This window comes from Physeter macrocephalus, chromosome 14 (genome assembly GCF_002837175.3).
Source record: "Physeter macrocephalus isolate SW-GA chromosome 14, ASM283717v5, whole genome shotgun sequence".
Classification (NCBI taxonomy): domain Eukaryota; kingdom Metazoa; phylum Chordata; class Mammalia; order Artiodactyla; family Physeteridae; genus Physeter; species Physeter macrocephalus.
Window position 1 is genome coordinate 113,341,246 of NC_041227.1, and position 23,277 is coordinate 113,364,522.

Below are 23,277 nucleotides of genomic sequence, written 5' to 3' on the forward strand. Positions count from 1 at the left end.
TTAGGGAGTGTTCTAATTTCATTCTTTTACAAGTAGCTGTCCAGTTTTCCCAGCACCACTTATTGAAGAGACTGTCTTTTCTCCATTGTATATCCTTGCCTCCTTTGTCATAGATTAGTTGACCACAGGTGCGTGGGTTTATCTCTGGGCTTTCTATCCTGTTCCATTGATCTATATTTCTGTTCTTGTGCCAGTACCATATTGTCTTGATTACTGTAGCTTTGTAGTATAGTCTGAAGTCAGGGAGTCTGATTCTTCTAGCTCTGTTTTTTCCCCTCAAGACCGCTTTGGCTATTCGGGGTCTTTTATGTCTCCATACAAATTTTAAGATTTTTTGTTCTAGTTCTGTAAAAAATGCCATTGGTAATTTGATAGGGAGTGCATTGAATCTGTAGATTGCTTTGGGTAGTATAGTCATTTTCACAATATTGTTCTTTCAATCCAAGAACATGGTGTACCTCTCCATCTGTTTGTACCATGTTTAATTTCTTTCATCAGTGGTCTTATAGTTTTCTGCATACAGGTCTTATGGTATATTTCTGATTTAATAAAACTTTAATCCCAAATATGCTAACACAGAATGATCAAAAGTATAAAAGAAAAATTAAACATGTTAGAAGTAAAACAATTTGCCTAGTAAGTCATCACTCAGTCAAGATCAGAATCCAGCCTTTAGAAAGTAGACATTACTGTATCCCAGATAGTAAGTTAGCTTTTAATGTTTCAGTGACAGGACAATAAAACTGAACCACAAACTTCTGTCTTCATGTGGAACTTACTATGTAGATCTGGCTACAGGTAAGGTTTTAGATCTATACTGCTTAAGTACATATTCAATATTTTAGTAAGAACTGCCATTAAAGCTGCTTTATATGTGTTCTCCAGCTGATACACTACACAGTACATTCTGCCACCTTCATATTTACAGGTCCAACTAAGAAACCATTATCCAAACAAAGTACATGTATGTTTATATAGAGAGGCTTGTGGGTGTGCAGAAGACCATTTTAGATGATTTTCTAAATCTGCTGTACTATGAGGTGACCAGGAGTCTCTTCTTATTCAGTCAGTGTTGCGGTGTTGCTATCACCGTAAGTACAATGGCTGTAAGCATTTCACTGTATAAAAGTCAGATGTAAGCACAGGCCATAGCCACCGTTCTCACCATTAAATGAAAAACTACCTTCTTCCTTCCCTGGTTTTCTCCCTCCATCATGAGTCAGCAAATATCACGTATTCTCAGTTCTAAGCTCCATTTTATTGTTTCTAAAACAAGGATGCTACATACTTTTCCTCAGTTCTAGGATGCTATTGATTTTAAGTTCTTATTTTATGGTCAAGTTTGCGGAAGATCCAAATGAAGCAGCTATAATCTCTGACTGAGGATCCAAACCTCATATTCATTTTGGGCTTGTTCCTTCTACCTTACCCCAATATCTAATGAACCAACAAGTCCTGTTTTTAAAAACTGCCCTGTCCTCCCTGTTCCAATTGCTAACATCACCTCTGAGTTCAGGCCCTCATCATCTCATACACAGATTACAACAGTCTTTCTGCCTCCCTCTTTCAAACCACCTTACACAGAGATTTTTTAAACTACATTTTCCTAAAGAATTTGGATCATGTCACTCCCTAGCTACAAACCTTTACTGGTTTCTAAAGCCTTGGAATAAAGTTCAGTTCCTTAGCAAAGCATTCAAAAGCCCTCCACCATCTGCGCCCAACTGACTTTTTCAGTCTTGGCTCCCAAAGTCCTACCCTCCCATCTAACATCCTCATGCTACTTTTCAAAAGAACCTTGACTTTTTCCACTTCTAAACCTTTGACCGTGTCATTCTTTCCTTCTACCTAGAACATCATTCCCGCCGCCATCCATATGACCATAACATCTTAGCCACCTTTCAAGACCTAGCTCAAAAGTACCTTCTTCATGAAGCTTTTCTTGACCACCATTTTTGTTTCGTAGAATGCTTAGGAGGATTTTTATTTTCTTTTAAAAGGACATGTAAGCTAATGGAAAGAATACTCAACAGTTCTGTTTAAGTTGGGAGGAAAGTGATTTTTAAAAATCCATATCCATGTGATATTGTCAATTTCTTCCTCCTCTTCCATAAAATAAACTGTTTCAGAGAATGATTTAAATTAATATAGAGTTTGGATGTCATGGTTTGCCTCAGGAAGGATTTTCTGCATTAGCAAGTGCAGAGTGAAAGATACTCAAGTAGTACCCCATCTGTAATGGTATCCTGCCTCAAGACCAGCACCTTTTTCTCCTTCAAGAACTGCTTAATACTTATATTCTCTCAGAGCCAGACACTGCAGAGAGTGTAACCATCTGGCACAAGTTAATTTTCTAGTAAACAAGAGGTGGCTATTTCCCATGTGCTCCTGGAGACAGGGACCTGTAACTGGACTGAAAATGGTTATCACTGTGCAAGAGCTACACTCATCCATGTTATAAACCATTTTTCTGCATGGACACAAGAAGGGTGGGGAAAAAGACCTTCAAACCTACCCTAAAATAGCCTTGGAGAGAATGACTGTGAACATCAAAAGATAACTTTCAAAGATAATAATGTCAAAGAAAACAAATTTGTCTAAACAAATATAGATATCCAGATACATTATATATGGTATATACATAGGTACACTGTATGACTAAAATTAATCTATGAACAGATATTCAAGCTTATTCAAGTATAGAGTTTAAAAGATTGATTTAGGATGTTTCCAAATAGAAAAATGATGTTAGTTGAAAAACTAGTGAAATATGAATTAAGTTTGGAGTTAAATTGATAGTAATGTACCAGTGTTGGTTTTTTAGTGCATGTAAGACTGTAAACAATAACAGAACTAGATGAGGGGAACTACACTCAATATTTTGTAATAACCTATAAGGGAAAGAATCTGAAAAAGAAAAAAAAAATATATATATATATATATCTGAGTCACTTTGCTGTACACCTGAACTAAGATGACATTGTAAATCAACTATACTTCAATAAAAAATTTAATTAAAAAATTTTTTAAAAGAGTAATATATGTGAAAAATATCTCAAAATCCTATACAAATGTTATACTTATGCTTTGTGTTTATATAGTTTTCTACTTTATTCATAAGATATAACCATCTGCAATATTTTCATAATTCTACCTTTATTATAACTAAACAACAAAATGTCAACACAGTGAAGTAATTTTCAAATGTTAATTTTCATAGTTTGCCAAACATACAATAAAAATGTTCCAACTTTAATGTTCCTACCATTTTATTTTACCTGTTCTAACAATTATAAGAGAACAATGAATTTAGCTAAGAATGATTTCAGATTAACTTCTCTAATATAAAGCACTCAACTTTTATAATATATGTGGAGCAAGTACTAAGCACGGAAATATGCAATTGCTTTTAAAGAAATATTTGTTTTCAATTTAGGTTTCAGAGTAATGTGGAAGACTAAATTATTTTATCTTAAATGGCTGTTAGGTAAAACTCTAAGTATCAGTAATAGATTAGGAAATGGAAGCATAGTTATAGAAAAAAGGAAAATAAACTTTTAAGAGCATTGGACCTTAAACTCTACCATTATTCCATAAACCACAAAAAGACCACACAGTTATTAAAGATTATCAATCACAATTTATAATATTTCTATATACAGTTAGTTGTACTCTGTTATTATAATATTTTTAAGTGTAGATTTTAAACCAAGGTTTTCTTTTTATAACCAAGAAATAAATGCATATGTGTTCATTTTGAGGAAGAAAAAAGAAAAGAACTGGATGAGGTGGTATACAGGTACTCCCTTTGTAACTTTTCTGTAAATCTAAAATTATTCCAAAATTTAAAATTTTTTATTTTAAAAAAGAGAACTTACTGGGATAACACAAATTGACATAATCACATTAATTAAAAGATTTTCTTTGAATTAAAAAAGCAAGCTGGTTTATTAGTTTTTCTCAAAAAACTCACTTTTCTCAAAAGTGAGGTTTTTTTAAACTTTTTTTGTGTGCGTGTGGCGGGGGGGGGGGGCGGGCTGTGCCGCTAGGCTTGTAGGATTTCAGTTCCCCCACCAAGGACTGAACTGGGGCCTTCAGAGTCTTAACCACTGGACAACCAGGGAATTCCCTAAAAAACTGTTTTTTTAACTTTGATTTTTTAAACTTTTTCAGGTTTACTTGGTAAAGACGATCAATTACGAAACGGGCTGGGTTTTTTCAGCAGGATCCACCTACAAACATGTATAGGTATGTTTTATGGCTTAAATTCCAAACTGGCTAATGCCAAGATAACCTGACTGACTTCTGACATCAGCTGGTATGGCCGACTATAGCTCAGAATGCTATGTGAATATGGAATAACCTTCCTTAGAACAGCTTAGCACTATTTTCCTAAGTGTGAAGTGTGCATATTTTTGGACCCAGCCATCGAGAATTCCTCATTAGTAGATAATACCACAGGTATACAAAGATGTGTACACAAGGGGCATTCGTTAAAACACTATTTAACAAAAATTTGAAACATAAATAATGATATACACAGACATTGGCATACTACATAACCGAATTATGACATAGGTTTATATTAACAGACACAGAAATATGTCCACATGAAAAAAATAGACTAAAGAACATGTGGGAATGGAATCATGCAATCTCACTACGTAAAACTATGCATATGCAACCATGTATATATATGCTCATATTGAGAGATATCTCAGGACAGGGGTAAAGATGGGGAAGGAGATATTTTATTTTTTTCTTTACATTTTCTGTAATCCTTAAATAATTTTGGATAAGCCTGTACAATTTTTCAGAAAAATAATAAAGCTATTCTTCATAATGCTACAGAAGCAATTTGGTTCACACTCAAATAAGACATTAAGTACCCAAATATGTAATTTTTAAAAAGTGATCCCCTGTTCACAACTGAAAATGGCAAAATATTTGTTATTAAACTTACTGTAAACTATAAACCTAGAAAGCTGAGAAATAGTTCTACTATAAAAACATCAGACATTAGCCAAAGACTCTAGGTTGTCAATGTTAACTGCAACATTAGCTATATAATTTCAGCTTATAGACATGACACGTCACAGTATTATTATGCTTAGCTAGAGCTAAACTATAGTTATAAATATCAAGTTATTTCACATAGATTCTATTTACAAATATGTACCTTAGCTGAGATCAGTCAATAGATATTTTTTGCACAAGCAACAGAAATCTGTCCTCTTGCCAAGGATTTATCTTTCCATACCAATGAATTGGGGAGCTGCAAGAGAACTTATAACACATTCAATATTCTCCATTATATGAGAGATGAGGAAAGGTGAGGCTTTAAAATGTTAAATGGTTCCTGTAAGGTCAACAGCTAGTTGATGGCAGAGCCGGGCCTATCACCCAGATTCTGGTCATAAGGCTCAGAATGAATTATTCCTACATACCCATTAGGATGGCTAAAATTAAAAATACTGACAATTTCAAGTGTCGCAAAGATGCAGAACAAATGGGCCTTTCATATGTTACTGGTGGAGATGCAAAAGGGCACACTCTCTCTGGAAAACAGTTTGGCAGTTTCTTATAAAGTGAAACATACACACACCATAGCATCAAGCAGTCCCACTCCTAGGTACTTACTCTAGAGAAATGAGAACTTACATTCACCCAAAACTGGAAACAATCCAAATGTCCTTCAACTGGTTAATGAATAAACAACCTGTGGTACATCCACACAGTGGAATATTACTTGGCGATAAAAGGGAACAAACTGTTGATCCACACAAAAACTTGGATGAATCTCATAGGCATTATGCTGAGTGAAAGAAGCCAGTCTCAAAAGGTTACACACTGAATGATCCCACTTACATAGCATTCTCCAAAAGACAAAACTATAGAGATGGACAACAGATCAATGGTTGTCAGAGTGGAGGGTGGGGGAGAGTATGAATGAAAAGGGATTACAGAAGGAGTCTTTGGGTGATGGACTTGTTCTGTATCCTGATTGTGGTGGTGGTTACACGAATCTATACAGGTATTGATACTCAAATAACTGTACACATGCCAAAATGTTAATTTTACTGTACATTAATTTAAAAATTAAAATAGGGACTTCCTTCCACGCACTGCAACTACTGAAGCCCGTGCACTCTAGGGGTCTGTGTGCTGCAACTACTGAGCCCACGTGATTCAACTACTGAAGCCGGCATGCTTAGAGCCTGTGCTCCGCAACAAGAGAAGTCACTGCAATGAGAAGCCCGTGCACCACAACGAAGAGTAGCCCTGACTCGCTGCAACTAGAGAAACCCCGCGCGCAGCAACGAAGACCCAATGCATCCAAAATACCCCAAACAACAAAAACCCCAGGGACTTCCCTAGTGGTCCAGTGGTTAGGACTCTGCGCTTCCACTGCAGGGAACATGGGTTCGATCCCTGGTCGGGGAACTAGGATCCTGTATGCTGCATGGCATGGCCAAAAAAAAATACATAAAATAAAAAAAAATTTTAAATTAAAACAAATTACTTACTCATAGTCTCTGGCTTCTAAAAACCAGAAATATTTATGGATTTTTAAATTCAATTTTAAAATTAATTTTTCAATTAGCAAAATAAAATGATTTGATGGGTCTTTTCCTATAAAATCTCAATGCCAAGAAAAGAATACATTCAACTTGGCAAGTTACACAGCCTCATTCTGTCTTAATTTCCCTGTTGGCAAAATGGGGATAATAATACCTACCTCAAAGGGTTATATGAGAATTAAAGGGTAGATAAATAAATAAATAAATAAATAAATAAAAATATAGACATATTCACAGTATACATAACTTTGGGTATGGAAATGGAAGACAACTCCAACCAAGTAACTTTTAAGTTTTGTCCTTCCAGAGAACCAGGTTCTGATGATCGCTTTTCTGATAGAGCTGTCTCTGAAATATAGTCCAAGCCCAGCGTCTGATTTTCACATAGAAGTAAAAATTCACTACTGAGTCCTTGATGCATTTTTATTCTGTAACCACTCTACACAAATAAATTGTTGTTTAAACCAGACTCTGTGTTAAAGAAGATTACACTGTATATATTTGTATATATTTGTTTGTACATATTTCTTAGTCCTCTCAATTCTACCTAACTTAACGAACAAACAGGTAGCCAGTACTCGTGTGTGTGTGTGTGTGTGTGTGTGTGTGTGTGTGTGTGTATGTGTGTGTATTAAGTAACAGTAGGTGTCCTACCTCTCAGAAGAACACAGTTTAAATGCTAGGCAAAATGAGAATCTAATCTTAACCTTTCCAGAGTTTCAGGTCTTTAAGAATTACCCCTCTATATGGAGTAAGGTCATAAATATGATTTTCTTCATGCCACATTTCTTAGCTTTCTACTTTCAAACTCATACCTTTAGGCCCAGCTTTTCATTTTATCACTCCCCCACCCCCACTTAATCCAGTAAGCATTTGCTTAGCATCTACTTCAAGAAAATACTTTTTGTTAAGCTCTATTTAGGGCAGTGATTTTCAAACTGTCTGTCCCAACCCAATTTTTACAAATGAAATAGAGTAAAATAACAGACTGCCTCACAGATGGTAAGGGTAAATACTATTTCATGAAGCTTTTGTTTCAATTGTGGGTGGGGACATGTATGTGAGTGAATAATGTAGGCATGCATATACTGCTTCTTACTGTGGATCATGGTCCAAAAGTTCGAGAAACAGTGTTACAGGGATTAAATAAACATCAGCTCTAGATTTAGAACAGTACAACCCTGCAACAGTTGGCTTCTCTGGACATGTTTTTTGGTACTCACTGCACCACCTGACCTTAGAGACACAAGTCATTTTTAAGAAAAAAAATCTAACTTCCCATGTGAGGTGATGAAAAGGTTGAGGAGATACTGAAAGGCAGAATAAACTGTCCTTTGGTTATTGTTAAAATCCCCGACAAGTTGGAATGGATGCAGAAGTGTATACTTTCTTTACCACAACCTGACAGGAGGAAACTAGCCATTTGAAATGAGATAATTTTTAAATTAAAAAAAATTATGTAGTATACACTTGCATGGATCAAAAATTTTAAATACAGAGAGAATATAGTGAATAGAGCAGCATTACTCATGACAGCTATACCAGAAACAATCCAAATGTCCATTAATGGTAGAATGGAGAAATAAATTACAATATAAGCATACAATGGAATATTATATGAGAATAAACTAATTATTCTTACATATAATGATATGGGTGCATCTTATAAGCCATACTCAAAATGAGTACATACTGTATTACACTTACATACGGCTGAGAGATTTTCCATAGTAATATATAGTTTCTTCATTCATTTTTGTAGCCACATAAAATTTATTCAATTGCATGAATATATGTTAATTTATTTATCCAATTCTTACTGATGGGCATTTAGGTTTTTTCCAAACTTTTGAGGAGTTAATTTAAATGACTTTGTATGCTTGGTATGCTAAAAAGAAAACTGAAGGGCTCAGGATCTTTCAGGCAAGGTAACTTCAAACTCTAGCTCCTAGTATATTAATACAGGAAAAGTCCCTGGGCATCTGGGTCACAGTTTTAAGAGGAACTGGGAAAAAAAATACATATTTATGCACAAAGTTGAGATCATAAACACTCTCCTTGCCACTCCCTCAAAAAATGAAACACTTCCCATGTATTTCAATGTTTCTAGGCCACTGATACTACTCTAGATCTATTAAAATGATACATTCAGAAGGGTGAAAACAATTCATAAGGACCTAGTTATAGAACTCATTTTATAGCTCATGCAGTGTAATTAAGAAGTTATATTCCATTGAATTCCCCAAACTGAATCAAAATTCCAAAGCTGAAAAGTATAAATGTGTAAAAGACTATATTCTACACTAGCATCACCCATCACTGCATATCTTGGTGAAATCCAGGTAGAGTCACAACCCTCTGATGCCACATGCATAGTAAAGACCAAAAAATCAGGCTAAAGAGCCATTCTTTGCAACATTTCCATTCTTATTCTCTTCCAACAAACCCTTCTCACCACACACTGATTCATCTATCAAGAAACTGACAAAAGCAACTAGCTATCTGCTAAGCCATTTGACTTGAGTAAACTAGAAAAAAAATAATAATTAAAAAAATAGCACCCCTTTCCAAGAAAAATTTTACTTAGCAAAATGTATTATAGTTGAGAAAAAAATATGTAACTCAATCATCTAAATTTTATTTGTTTAGTCAGTCTGGGCTCACATAGCATTAATGATGGTGTTATTAATATTATACATTCTGGCCGAGGTTAAGTTTTTTCAAGTGTTCTGCAAAGTCTGAGAGTCTAAGACCATTATTTGCCAATCCCTCTTTATCAGCGACCCAATACTAGTGACTGATTCCACTGATGGGCAAGCCCCTAGGTGGCTCAATAATAAAAGAAAATAAGGCTTAGCAGATTGCCTTGAGGTAAATCCTAATGCATTACTGATGTGTCTACCTTAACTGAAAAGTCTCTAGCTAACTTCGGTGGGTTCATAGACTTAACACAGTGCTATTCTGCAAAAATGACAGAATAATTTAATTCTATAGAACCCAAGAAACCCTATTTTAGTATATGTGCTGCCGAAGCGAGCACCAAGAAATCCTATTTCAAAAGCTCTATGCACTGAATAAAACTGTACACATGCTCTTGAATCTACTTTTCAAAGTAACCAGTCTCTTAAACTATATTTAAAAAAGGAAAAAGATGATGTCATATTTTACCATAAAACTGCCTTTTTGAATAAAAACCTCAGAAGAGCAATGGGAATTCTTTAAGAAAAAATGTTCATAAGTGTCTTCAAAAATCAAAGGTAACTGCTATATAAACAAACAGATTAACTAAAGCATCTGATGTCTTCACTGATTCTACCAAGCACTTTATGGCTTGCATTAACCATGAAAATTTACACAAGGCTTTGCACGTGATTCAACTCTGGACACAGAACTTATTGAGCTACGTTAATGTCCCAAAAAACACCCCTTTCACTGCATAAGCTCTGTAAAGGCTTAAAACAAGCACAGCCTGTGGGTAACAGTGTAGAATTTGGAGCCAAGTTTTATTGTCTCCACGAAGTTCAGCCAGCCATAGAGCAACAAATCAAAGTTCCAATAAGCACAGTGCACCTGCAAGTCTTAGGTATGCTCCAAGTCAAATATTTGCAATTTTTTCATCCCAAATCAGCACAGATGAAAGTATGCAGATCGCAGAACCAGCCCTCTAAATCCTGTAAGCCAAAATGATCTGTAGTTTCACTCCCACATCACTTGTGTCCTACCATTTATTGAGTCCTTAATGTGCATATGTGCCAGGAACTGTTCTAGAAGTTTGCATATATTATCTCTAATACCTATAACAAATCCTGTTCTGCTGATGAGGAAACTGAGGCTAGAGAGGTCAAGGTGACTTCTCTAATGCCATAAAGCCAGAGGCGCTTTATTCAAACTTCATTCTGCCTGGCTCCAAAGAGCCATCTCCCTGATCCTCCCTCAGCTAAAGTCACTAACTCCAACAGCAGCTCTCCTTTATCAAAGTAAATTCAAGTGCTAACTGTCTGAAATGATGACAACAGATGAGAAAAATATCATACCTAAAACCATGGCACAAGACCCAGGAATTCCCAGCGAGGCAACTCAGTCACCTCCTTCAGAATAACTAGTTCCAAAGGCTATGATTCAAAATCAACTGACTTTTTAGAACAAGGGAAATGAAACTCTAGAGTGTATTCACATTTTTGGTGAAATTTTCTAAAACTCTTGAGAAAAAGGTGATTCTTTTAAAGCAATTCACTTTTACAGTTTACTTCTTTGATAGGCTTTAGACATTCAAAAACAAAATCACATCAGCGGCATTACTAATCAACTTTTTTCTACAGACTTGAAAAGTATCTTCTTACCACACTACAAGATTACTTCCCATACTTAGAGCAGAAATGGAAACAGCTCTGGGTGTCACGAATCAGATCTTGAGGCCACAGTTGCAGAAAGTAGGTGCTGTTTCCCTTGAGTCGGAGCTGCTGATCTGAAACCTCCCAAGGGAAGGGTGTCTGAAGAAGGGTGTCTGACAAAGAGCATTGAAAAAACTAAAGCAAGCTGTTTGTATTAATGAGAGTGAGCTGCTGGCACCACTACTCCGTAAGTGTTTCACTGCTATGCAATTGTTTTCCAGCTTCCAAGCTCTGAATCTGGCAGAGAGAATGCTGTTCTCACAGCCATATGAGTTACATGATCAGCTGCTTTGTGGTGTGTGGGTGTTTAACTAGGTAAGTGACTGGTTAGAAGAGGTTCTGCAATATTAAATCAAGGAAGCACACTGTCCCCTGAGATTTTAATGATTTGTCACTATACTACACTGACAAAGAAAAGCAACATATTTGCAACTTTGAAATACTTTGAGTTTAGGATAGGTAAATAATTTCTGACAGTAAAACTTTAGGCATGACATGAAAAAAATATATAACCTGTAATATAAGCCACTTCAATCACGTTTATTGAAAATCCTTCCATTAAAACAACATTTAAAAATGGATGATTCTGACGGCAACATCACCCTGAAAAAAGACATGAAATCATATTTAATAAAGTTGAAAAATCTTCACAGAGCAGGTGCTCTATTACGAGAATGATAAGGCCTTCTTTTAAGAGATGGGATCAACCTCAAAGAACACAAAATAATTCCAGACAGGCATCACAAAACAGACCACTGACTGTTGTTGAAATTTACTACATTTAGAAGATAGTGCAAGGAATATTCATACGTTATCGACTGGTCAAATTTAGGCAAGTTATTTTGAGTTCAGTTTTAACTGTTTCTGAAACTCTCACATACATCTCTTTACAGGAAGACAGGGAAATGATACCTTACAAATACCTAACTCACTGTAATCAAACAACAGAACACAAGAATACATATTTAATCTACTCTGTGGCTTATTGCTCAGGACCAAAGTAATGCCAATCCTCAAGAGAGAAACAAAACAAAGCAAAACACAAAACTCAAATTCCTTTCACTTTTGCCTAATACAGATCTTAACCTGAGGTCCCAGGACCAGGCTCAAGATGACTGTAATTGCATACAAAATTGTGTCTATTTCACCGAGAAGAGGGTCCTAAAGGCTTCCATGACTCCAAAGAAAGGTTAAGAACCACTGAAGTAGACTTTTCCAGAATCCCTAAGACTCAGCAGTGAACATTTTAAACAAAATTATACTAAAGGTAGTATCTATCTGAATACATGTGCACAGTCCTGATACAAACATCCAAGATGCCTGCCAGCCCTATCACAGTACAGCTCACCACTCTCAAATCAGCCCTACATGGGAACATCACCTGCACACACTCTCACATGCCAGCCACAGCGGCTCTTCATTCCCTAAGCATACACATGTGTCAACAAAGCATGTGCTAGTTGCCATTCCCAGAACAATATGGACCTGGCCATCTCTGGGAAAAAATACATGTTCTTCCCAAAATATTACCCTATATATTTACTATGCCTTGACCATAGATGTTAAAAATTACAACAAAAATAAATGAAATTTAAAATACAACGAAATTCCCACACACCATATGTATGTAATTAACTGGGAAAAAAGCATCACTCAGGTATTACTGAGGGTCCATGGGAGATGCATATAGGGGAAACACTGTAATAATGATGCTTGAACACGGGACAATCAAAGACAGACTCACGCAGCACCATCCTGAGAACATGGTTGTGGAAGGCACCCTTCTCCAAAGGCAAAAGCACATTCCTTTGATTGGCACAAGCCATTCCTGACAATGGATCCGCGATGACAGGGACGGTTCCGCAATCAGGAAGTGTGTGTGTGTGTGTGTGTTTTGTGGGGGAGGGATATGCTAGATGTGATCAAAGACTGGCTCTCTTCAAGAAGAGCATATGGGATCTTAAATCGTGAAGACAGTCTTCGAGGGTGAGGCAGGGGCATTTATCATTTCTACAGAAGACATTCCTCGACAATGAACATGTTCTGTGCAGATGTAACGCGGGTGTCACTACCTTTAGTGGCTCCCATCTAAGAATCTCAAGCAGAGCCTGATTGGAAGGGAGGAGGTGGTGGGGGTGGAGAAAGGTCTGCATTACCCTCCGGGTGAGTGTTGGGCGGGTGTACACTAGATACATTTTATCTCAGGCGGCACAATACTCCCGGGGGTTGGGGGTTTGGGCGCAGCCGCAGGGAAGGGGAGGCAGGGGGTGCAAGCCACCAGCTTCAGGGCAGACGAATGCTCGGAGGAAGACCGGTGCAAACCTCCCCCTCGGCCCGCTAACCCGTGCAACACCAGCCTCCCCTCGGGCCGCGGGGCGAGCGGACCATGCAAAACTGGAGTCCAGCCCAGGTCCGGGAAGGAGGGGGCGAAGGTGCAGAAGCGGGCGCCCCCGGCCCAGGCTCGGGGCCAGAAGAGCGCAGCGCCCCGGGCCTCCCCGCCGGATGGGGGCTGCTCCGGCCTACTGGACGCAGCTGCCTTGGCGAAGGGCTCACCCGGCGCCCAGAGCCCCAGTCGGCTCAGCGGGCGGCGGAGAGGAAGGGCTGCTGCCAGGGGCGCAGCCGCGACTGTGGCGTGTGCGTTGGGGGCAGGGGCCCCTACTCACCCGGGCCGGCCGCCTCCGCCTCCGCCGCCCCGACCGCCGCCTCGGCGGTCCATCCCTGCGGCGGGGGGCCTGTAGCCGCGGCGCTCGAGTAACAACCGCCGGCCGGGCCGGCCCCTCCCCCCTGCCCAACGTCTGTCCTCAGGGCCGCTCCGCAGTCCCGGCCTCGGCCGCCGCCGCCGCCGCCGCCGCCGCCGCCGCCGCAGCGCTACGTGGCCGCCGCTCCGACGTCTCGCGACTCCCTTCCGAGCGCGCGAGGGCGAGCGGGGCCGGCGGGGCGGGCGGCGCGCGGGGAGGGAGGCAGGGGAGGGGGTGTGCGTGTGTGCTTGTGTGTGCGGAGAGGAGGGCAGGGAGGGAGGGAGGGAGGGCGAGCGGCGGCGAGAGCGCGCGCGCGCCCGCGGCCCCTTCCCTCTCCGGCCCCCCCGCCCTACGGGGAGCCCGACACCTCCCTCCGCCCGCCCCCTGGCATCCCGGCCGCTGGGCGCGGCGGCGCGCATGCGCAGCCCTCGGGGCCGGCCCCGGCGCACCTTTTCTCCCTCCTGCCACATTGTGAGCGCTCCACCGCCCACAAAACTGCCGATTCCCGCTCCACCCCCGCCTCCCCCACTCCACCCACTCCCGGGCACCCAGGTAAAGGCGTGGAGTGCGCGTGCGCACCGCTCTCCTTGGGTTTGGGGGCGTGGCTGCTGAAAGGAAGCCAAAACGTAGAGTGGGAGGGAGCTTTGGGTTCTCGGGGATGGGATTCCACGAAGTAGGGGGCGGGTTAAGATTAGGGAAAGGTGAAGTGAAGAAAAGTAGGCCCGAGTGAGATTTAGAAGTAAAAGAGCTTTTTTGGTTTATGAAATAAGGTAAGAAAACAAACAACTTGACTCTGGCCTCCTTGTTACTGAAGAGCAGTGTGAGTGACAGAAGACAGAAATAAAAGAGGCAAAATATAAGCAGTAGTGGTCATTCGCTAGAGTAATGGGACAGCTAATAAAAACGAGAAATTTAGAGATCACCCAGGGTGGTCAGAAGAACATATTTAGAGCCGTGCTTGTTCTGTGGCCAGAAATAGGGAAGGGGATATGTGTGTGAGTGTGTGTGTGCGCGCACGCGCGTGCGCTTGAGACAGGGAGCTGCCGAAAGAAAGCCTCCATTTAAGTATTATAGCATTATGACTAATTAGCTATTAATCATTAATATAATTAAGGGTACTATTAGCTAACAAGGTAGCATTTATCCAAGTTCATAGCCAAGAGAAGTAGTCCATAATTGAAAGTGCTTGGAGTACAGAGAGGGGAAATGAACCCGGCAAGGTAAAGGCCTTAGATGGAGTAGAACCAAGGCATGACCTTTCCCACCATAAACCAAACTTCCTTGATGATTTCCAAAGTATATCTTTTTTTAAAAAAATAAATTTATTTTTTCATTTTTGTCTGTGTTGGGTCTTCGTTGCTGCGCACGGGCTTTTCTCTAGTTGCGGCGAGCAGGGGCTACTCTGTTGCGGTGCATGGGCTTCTCATTGCGGTGGCTTCTCTTGCTGCAGAGCTCAGGCTCTAGCCTCGCGGGCTTCAGTAGTTGTGTCTTGTGGGCTCTAGGGCGCAGGCTCAGTAGTTGTAGCGCATGGGCCTAGTTTCTCTGCGGCATGTGGGATCTTCCCGGACCAGGTAGCGAACCCGTGTCTCCTGCATTGGCAGGCGGATTCTTAATCACTGCGCTACCAGGGAAGTCCCTCCAAATTTTATCTTAATTGGAATTCCTTATTATCCTTCCATTATTAAAAGCACACTTAACAAATGTTCTTGCACTAATGCTGAGCTCTCAACGTTTTGAAGACACATGCAGGTATTTCTCCCCAAAATAGAAGCCCCCCAAAAATTCCTGTGGAGAGTAAAATGACCTGAGTCTGGGAAAAGGTTAGGGAAGAGACTGAAACTTTATAAAGAGGTTTGAGGGTTAACTCTGTCCTTAGCTACTTCCAAAAACATATGCTTGGTTTTTATTACACTTGGACTCCATACCCTAGGGATTGCAATTTAGCAACTTTGGGTCATGTTCTTCAATAGTGAGTGTTTTCACTGGGTAAACACTAAAAATGATATATTTTAACAAGTAGAGCAAATCTTCAGGCAGAACAGGAGGAAACAAGCATAAGTAGTAAAAGAAAAGACTTAGATTCAGTGTGAGAAATAACTTGGCATCCATGGAAGCTGGTGAGCCTAGAATATCTGACTGAGGTGTCCAGCTTTGCCTTCTTGGACATTTGATCCATCCCCCAGCCTCTGCCTGTCAGGGCTATCCTGCTTGGAAGAGGGGTATGCAGAGTGACGGCTAAAGAACCAAGTCTCTAGGAGTTTCTACCCACAGGCCAAACCTCTGAAGGGCTCCCAGTCATTGGAATAGTAATATTGTCACCTTCTATTTGAAGCATGCTTTATGGTTTTTGCAGAAAGGTTATGTCCATTATCATATTTTGCAACAACCCCATGAAGCAGGCAGAACAGGTATTATTCCCAGTGAAGGAAATCCAGGCCAAGGTATGTTTACTGGCTCAGCCCAAGTCACCCAGCCCAGTCAACAATTGGAGGCAAAGCAGGACTCCCAATGTGCTGTCCTGTCAAAGGGTTTAACAGGCCTTCTTGGAAAAACAGCTACATATTCCTCTGGATTGAAAACAGGTAGCCTGGCCATGTGAGGGATAATAATTCTAATATTCAGTTCTACATCTGCATCTCCTTTATTTCATGTTTTTTTTCGTCCTTGCTCTCTCCAGGACCCTGGCACTTGCCTTGTGTATCTGAAGCCTTGGCAACTGGTACTTTGGAAGGCCTTGGGCCTGGCAGGGCAATTCCAGTTCCTCTGCGGCCCCTTAACTCTTTCCCCTTGAGAACCTACAGGAAGAAGGGCTGTCATCACTTTGCTAGTCCCAGTGCCTCCCTTCTTCGTCTTGGCCGTCATTATAGGCAACATTTAGCACCCACATCTGGCCTTATTGGAAGACGAGGCTTCCGTCATCCTGGTTTCCTGGCCCTGGATAATTCTCCACTAACTTTCTCATTAAGGCCGTGGGCAGAAACCAACAGAACCCCCCGCCCCCGCTTTTTCTTTTGGCCACACCACGTGGCTTGCGGGATCTCAGTTCCCTGACCAGGGAATGAACCTGGGCCATGGCAGTGAAAGCCTGGAATCCTAACCACTAGGCCCACCTTTTTTTTTTTTTTTTTTGATTTAAAATTTTAGTGAAAATTCTTTATATTTTGACAGCTCTGGAAACGTTCACAAATTTAATTAACAGCAGCAGAGTTATCTTGTTCCTGTAAGGTGAGCTGGACAGGCTGGTACAAGCTCCCTATTCACTGCATTTCTTTGCTCCCCAAGTTTCCAGGGGTGTACCCCCAGTCAATAATAGTCAATAATAGTTCTTTCCACCTGTACTTATAGAGGGTCAGTGGCTGTGGCTCCCTGCCCACCCATTAACTAATGTAACCCCGTCCTACTGCACCGGACTTGGGGCCAGAGCCCTGGTCGTGGTCTCCTAGGCCCTAATACTTGTAGTGCTGTGACCTTTGTTCAATCACTCCACCTTTGAGGCTTTGTAAAAAGAGGGGATTATATGGCTCCTAGTGCCTTCCAGATCTGATACCTAGGATTCTACTTTAGAAAGTTGACTGCGTTCGTTAATACCTTGTAATTCCATTTCTTTCCTAAGAGTTACTATCCAGTTCTCATCTTTAAGCCCTTCCTATGGGAAACTGCCCCTTTTACAGAATGGATAAAGCTGTCCTGGACTCCCCTTTTGTATTCACTTTTTTTTTTCCTCAGATCTCTAAGCGATAATGTTTAAAGACAGCTCAGAAAGCTGGACTTTTGGCTTGTCTGCCATGGGGCTTGTACGTGTGCGTGCACTTGTGGACATGTGTATATGTGGTCCATGGGCACTTTCATTCTGTGCTCCCTCAGCTCCCACCACCCCCACTAAAATTCCAGAGAAAAGTTAAAACAAATGCCAGAATGCACCAAAAGGCCAGGTATATGAGTGGAGCAGTTTTGCTTCAGGGATGGAGATGAGGGAGGCTATTGAGAAAGCCAGTGTCACTTCAGTCTCGGCTGGTTTTAGCTGTAGCATGGCCTGGGACCATCATTTGGTTCATAGCTCTCTACAGTTGTGGTCTCTATACATCAGCTTCTCCATTTGAAACATCTCAGAGTTTGGATCATCATTACTCTGGTGTCCTTATCATCGAAATGCATTTTATAATTTTTTAACAAACACACATATGGGGACTTTCCTGTTGGTGCAGTGATTAAGAATCCGCCTGCCAGTGCAAGGGACATAGGTTCGATCCCTAGTCTGGGAAGATCCCGCATGCTGCGGAGCCACTAAGCCCATGCGCCACAACTACTGAGCCTGCGCTCTAGATCCTGCAAGCCACAACTACTGAGCCCACGTGCTGCAACTACGGAAGCCCGCGCGCCTAGAGCCTGTGCTCCACAACAAAGACCAGCCACTGCAACGAGAAGCCCGCACACCACAACCAAAAGTAGCCCCCACTCACTGCAACTAGAGAAAGCCTGCGCGCAGCAACAAAGACCCAATGCAGCCAAAAAAACCCAAACCCAAAACCAAACAAAAAAACCAAAAAACCAACAAAAAACACGTATGTGACAATTTCTACAAATCTTTCTTTTACAGTATTTCATTTAATCCTTCCCTCAACCCTGGGAGGTAGGAAGGGCAGAAAACATTTCCACTGTTTTTTTTTTTAACAGCAAATTAAAAACAAGGTCCGGATTTTAAGGGTAACATGGCCAGAATGAAATCCTGGGTCTCCAGGGTCCAAGTCCAGGACTTGTCTGTGACACGGTACTGCAGCCCTTTGCTGGACACCATACAAAGCACATGGAACAGATGTGGTCTCTGCTGTTTGGAAGTTTGGACTCAGATGGCCAGCCACGATTCTGGCCAACATAAAAGGACAAAGTGATTCACGGTCGACTCACATACGCCAATAAAGAAATGAGTTAAATAGATAAGGAAAGCCGTGTTTACCTGGCCTATTAATGATTTTTAAAATTCCAGTTGGGTAGAGAGGACAATGTTAATGAGGCTAAGGTTTTAGGCCAATCCCGTTCTGCCTACTTGCTTCGCACATGGAAAAACTATTTGTAGCTGCACTGCATGCTCTTTCCCCTTCTTGTCTTCAACATTCTATCAACCTTCCTGAAATAACTACTAAGTGTCTGTCATGCAAGGTGGGAATCAAGGACCATGAAGAAATCATCTCTACCCTCAAACAGCCTCTCTAACCATTTTCCTGATTCAAACCACTTGTGAAAGCATTAGTTAACCCCTGCGTCTACCGTCTCTACGGATGGAAGGACAGATTAACTTAGTCTCTGTCTGTCCTGTTGTGTGAGGGCCTGAGATTCATCTTTATCCATGCAAGATGGCCAGTTAGGACAGTAGAGAGGTGGGCTTTGGGATCTGAGGGACGTTGGTACTACCGCAGAGAAAACAGGCTACCACACTACCTGCAATAGCTTAGCTTCCTGGATATCTAAGCAAAGGCCAAGAGGAATCCTGGGGTTAGGGAGTGTGGGCAGCCCAGGGCAGGGACCCACAACAGGAGAGCATCTCCCATCTCTAAATGGACTGTTGCAGCCCAATTCCTCCCCTGGGGGGTTCTGCCTCAAGGTCCATCTACAGGGGAGTGATCTAAGGCAGTTAGGCCCGAACTGTGTTTGAGTCTTTAAAGAGGCTCTGGGATTCTTTTAGGCAGCATGCTTAATTGCTGTCTGTAATTGACGTGACATACGCCCCAGAGGCATGCACTGAGGTCCAATTGAAGACATGGTTTTTAAAAATGGGAATTAATTAATTAAAGAAGGCGGCTGCACGGGGCTGTGAGTTCGTGCCAAACTCCGTAACCCTAAACCTGGCAATCCACCCAACCGGCCTCGCTACTTGAGGAACAATCCCGAAATTCTCACAGAGGTGGGATGGGAGACCTGGGATGCAGTGCAGGACATGGGGGCTGCAAGGGGGAAGGACAGGGCTCAGGGAACCCCCTCTTAGCTTTTGTGATCCTCAAAAGGCTCGTCTCAGGAGAACAGTTTGGGAGCCCCGAGAAACGTGTTGGGGGGGCCAGAAAACTGCAGAAAAGGGAAGGCATGGCCAAAGGAGGTGTGTGAGATTACGGGGGAGGGGTGGCAAAGGGGATGAGGGTGTCTGAAACTGGGGGCTGCAGTGGGACCTGGAGTTATTAGCAGGACTGAAGAATGATGGAGCCCCTCAGGTAGCGCCTGGGAAGATCTAGGGGTGGAGAGGACCCTGAGGGCGGAGCTCAGAGGAGGTGGAGCCTGGATGTGGGGGGGGGGGCGGGAACACAGTGCCTGGGGCCTCTGGCATTCAGAGGTATTCGTTAAACCCCTGACCTGAGGTTGTTAACAAAGCTGTGGCAGCTTTTCACAGGAGTTGGGTTAAGAACAACAATAACAACAATAATAACAACAATTAACGATAATGAGACCTTACCTGCAGCAAGTTGTTCCTAGAGCTTTGTAGGCATTAAGTCATTAATTCCCCTGGCCCCTCAGGGCCACCTTTTTCTAGAAGTGATGGAGGTGCTAGAGGACACAGTTAATCCTGTGGGGCTCAGCCTCCTGCCATTGGCTGGGTGGGTTCGTTCACATCCAGAGGGGTAAAATCCAGGGTTCACTTCCCATTTCATAAACTGTTATAATCTTTTGCATTTACTTAGAGTCTCTGAAATGATACTTAAATGGGGTGAGTATAGAAATGTAGAAATCAGCCATCACAACAAGTCTAAACAACTTTGATGTGAAAACTCAAGGGGCTTCCCTGGTGGCGCAGTGGTTGAGAATCCGCCTGCCGATGCAGGGGACACGGGTTCGTGCCCCGGTCCGGGAAGGTCCCACGTGCCGCGGAGCGGCTGGGCCCGTGAGCCATGGCCGCTGAGAAAGAAAGAAAACTCAAGTCCCACCTGACAGCACCAGGATGGATAATATGCTGTAGTGGAGAGTGGCCTGCAAGATGACCAGGGAGTGACCAGGAAGTGACCATCTGCTTGAAGCCCTAACTGGTGGCAAGGCTGAGCCTTGGCCTGCAGACAAGGTAAATTGGAGGATTCAGGTGTTTACCCCCCACAGACCAAGGACGGAAGTTTAGAGTGAGAGCTAGAGGTGAGTAAAAAAAGGGAGGATCATTCTGGATTGCGGAGTCGTGGGATGGAGCCTGGGAGCCAAACCTTGAGCAAACCTAGTGCCAATAGTGACTACCCTTGCAGATTTCAACTGTTCTTTTATTTATGTGTTTCACGTAACAGTGACTACAAATTACACACACTCAATCCAAAGACAGACTTTCACTTACATGCCATAGACAGTGAGAGTGAGTCATCATCGTTATCCTAGGCAACATCCAAGACAGCAACATAGACAAAAAATCTCAATATACCTCAACAGAATGGGTATCCTGGTCATCCTTAGGTCGTGGAGCAGCAGGGATGATGATCCTCATTAATGAAGAGGGCAGGTGAGATACAGAGCAGGATCTGAGCTTCTCTGAATCTCAGAGTTGGGCAGAAGAAGAAACTGTGTCACAGCTGAAGTGCCATCACCATTCATATCAGGGAAATAAGAGGGACCAGTCCTTACTATTCTGACCCTTGCCATCCCTCTAGAAACACAGCCTTCCCTCCCTTCCCTGTATTAGTACAGAGAAAGTCACCTTCTAGAAGGTTCTAGAACTTTCAGGGCTTGCATACCAATCTCCCTTGCAGATTACATCAAAGAACATAGAGTACAGCGTTATATGGTGGATTTAGGGAACGGAGTATTCTAGTTAATCAAATAATCTGGTTTTAAAGTAGTACTAAACGCATAGTAACATTTGGGGCCCACTAAAATTATTCATTGTTTATCCAAAAATTCAGATTTAACTGGGTGTCCTGTGTTTTATCCACTTGCAGGTAAACTTCTAGGAGATCCAAAGCCACTCCTTTGGAGTTCCTTAGAGAAAAAAGCAACAGGAAAGAGATAGTCTTTTATAGCTTCAGGTTCATTGGTGACAGAAAAATGGGGACAGAGAAGATAGGGAAGCAAGAGGCCCTAAACCAGGTGCCCATCGACTCAGAAGCACACTTACCATCACACTGGGTGCATAGGTAAGATGTCACCAGGTCTTTAACTGGCCCTGTGTCAAACCAAACAGTTGTTTCAGAGATCTCAGGGAAGAGCTTAAGACAAAACATTACCTACTCTCTAATATTATCCAACACAGACGGAACCTCACCTAAGAATGGGAACAGACAGGGGCAGCTTACATCCCTCATTTCATTTTGCCAACAGAGACGAAGAAGGTGAGTGCTCCACTGAGCAATGTGGTGCCATTCAGAGGAGCTGCATATTTCCTCTGTGCCAAAGAATCCCCTGGTGCTTGGAGACCTCCTTCCTATCGTGTTGATGGTCCTGTGGAAATGGGCCCCATAGGAAGCTTGGTTCTGCTCTGAGTGGCATTGACTGTGCATGTCTTTTTCCTGACCAGGTTGCTGTTCTTAGCAACCTAGATGTCCCCCACTTATTGAGTGCTTTCCACTGTCCTGAATGTTGCACCTCTGTTAGCCCATAGAATCCTTCCAACTTCTTTTTGAGGTAGGTATCTGCATTTCACAGATGAGGAAACCAAGGCAGAGAGAAATGAAGTAGGAAATGACTTAAGGTCACATAAGCCTTAGGTGACAGACTCAGGATTGAACCCAGGTAGTCAGACTCCTAAACCTGCTCTTTGAACCACAGTGCTGTACTGCCCAACACCCCAATTCAGTCACACCACTCTCCTGCTCAGAATTCTTGAATGGCTCCTGTGATAGCAGAATAATGGCTCCCTAAACCTGGAACCTGTGGATATGTTACCTCACATTGGTGAAAGGGACTTTGAAGATGGGATTAAGTTAAGGATCTTGAAATGCAGACTTTCGCCTGGATTATCCCGTGGGTCCAATCTAATCACAAAGGCCCTTAGAAGAGAGAGGCAAGAACATTAGAGTCAGAGAAGGAGATGTGACCAGGAAGCGGTGGTCAGAATGGTGTGATTGCTGGCTTTAAGATGGGAGAGGGACAAGCACCAAGGAATGTGGGCAGCTTCTAGAAATAGGGATAGGCAAAGAGCTGACTCTTCCCTAAAGCCTCCGGAAGGAACACAGCCCGCTGCCACCTTGATTTTGGCCAAGTGAAGCTTCTGACCTCCAGAACTGTCAGATAATAAATCTGGGTTATTTTAGACCACTCAGTTTGTGGTGATTTGTTACAGCAGCAGTAGGAAACTAATACAGCTTCCATTGCTTAAAGGGAAATCTGAACTGCTTTGCAAGGCATTCAAGGGCCTCATGTTATCTTCCCCCTGTCTAACTGCCTGGCTAGCTTATGCCTCACCGCCCCCCGACCCCATGCTTTACGTATTGAACTTCTTCAGGATCCTCAAGAGCCGTGCCCTTTCTTACGTCAATGCCTTTGCCTGGAACACCCTATCCTCACTCGTTTGTCTGGCAAACTCCTCATCCTTTATGTCTCAGCTAAAACAATACCTCCTCTGTGAGGCTTTTCCTACTTCCCCCAAAGGAACGTAGGGCTCCTTTCCTGCAT

The 23,277-nt window shown here is 42.2% G+C and overlaps 1 protein-coding gene across 4 annotated transcripts in view; it reads right to left on the reverse strand.

The window, feature by feature from the left end:
* ZNF652 (zinc finger protein 652) overlaps window positions 1–13,792 on the reverse strand; it is a 64,938-nt gene extending 51,146 nt beyond the window's left edge. For 2 of the 4 annotated variants that reach the window (XM_055090691.1, XM_028500055.2), the window contains exon 1: window positions 13,636–13,792. The gene's annotated coding sequence lies outside the window, so the exon portion shown is untranslated. Of the gene's footprint in view, window positions 1–10,921; window positions 11,576–13,525; window positions 13,575–13,635 lie in introns of those variants that run through there. The other 2 variants (XM_028500056.2, XM_024130035.3) reach the window with 2 other exon arrangements.
* Window positions 13,793–23,277: the final 9,485 nt, after the last annotated feature.